The sequence below is a fragment of the Seriola lalandi genome, unplaced genomic scaffold (genome assembly GCF_002814215.2).
Source record: "Seriola lalandi dorsalis isolate HSWRI2012SDOR001 ecotype SW California unplaced genomic scaffold, Sedor1 jcf7180002049662, whole genome shotgun sequence".
Lineage (NCBI taxonomy): Eukaryota > Metazoa > Chordata > Actinopteri > Carangiformes > Carangidae > Seriola > Seriola lalandi.
In genome coordinates, this window is record NW_019520215.1 from 1 (window position 1) to 1,302 (window position 1,302).

Genomic DNA, 1,302 nt, shown 5'->3' on the forward strand with positions numbered 1-1,302 from the left:
AATACATCATAATATAGAGAGGCCTAAATAGTGAAAAAAATGACATAGTATAGTATGGCAAAAAAATGAGAAAATGACATAGTATAGTATGGCAAAAAAAGTGAAAAAATGACATAGTATAATAAGGCATAAAAACATCAAAAAACCTCATAGTATAGTAAGGTATAAATACATCATAATATAGAGAGGCCTAAATAGTGAAAAAAATGACATAGTATAGTATGGCAAAATAAGTGAAAAATTACATAGTATAATAAGACATTAAATCATGAATAAAATTTATTAGTACAGCAAGGTATTAAGGTCTCATAGTATAGCAGAGTCTAAAGCGTGAAAAAAACTGACATAGTATAGTATGGCAAAAAAAATGAAAAAACAACATAGTATGGCAAAAAAAAGTGAAAAGATTACATAGTAAAATAAGGCATAAAAACATCAAAAAACGTCATAGTATAGTAAGGTATAAATACATCATAATATAGAGAGGCCTAAATAGTGAAAAAAAGGACATAGTATAGTATGGCAAAAAAAAATGAAAAAATGACATAGTATAGTATGGCAAAAAAAGTAAAAAATGACACAGTAAAATAAGGCATAAAAACATCAAAAAACGTCATAGTATAGTAAGGTACAAATACATCATAATATAGAGAGGCCTAAATAGTGAAAAAAATTACGTAGTATAGTATGGCAAAAAAAATTAGAAAATGACATAGTATAATATGGTAAAAAAAGTGAAAAAATGACATAGTAAAATAAGGCATAAAAACATCAAAAAACCTCATAGTATAGTAAGGTATAAATACATCATAATATAGAGAGGCCTAAATAGTGAAAAAAAGGACATAGTATAGTATGGCAAAAAAAAAAAAAAAATGATATAGTATAGTATGGCAAAAAAAGTGAAAAAATGACATAGTATAATAAGGCATAAAAACATCAAAAAACCTCATAGTATAGTAAAGTATAAATACATCATAATATAGAGGGCCTAAATAGTGAAAAAAAAGACATAGTATAGTATGGCAAAAAAAGTAAAAAAAGGACATAGTAAAATAAGGCATAAAAACATCAAAAAACGTCATAGTATAGTAAGGTATAAATACATCATAATATAGAGAGGCCTAAATAGTGAAAAAAAATGACATAGTATAGTATGGCAAAAAAAATGAGAAAATGACATAGTATAGTATGGCAAAAAACGTGAAAAAATGACATAGTAAAATAAGGCATAAAAAACATCAAAAAACGTCATAGTATAGTAAGGTATAAATACATCATAATATAGAGAGGCCTAAATAG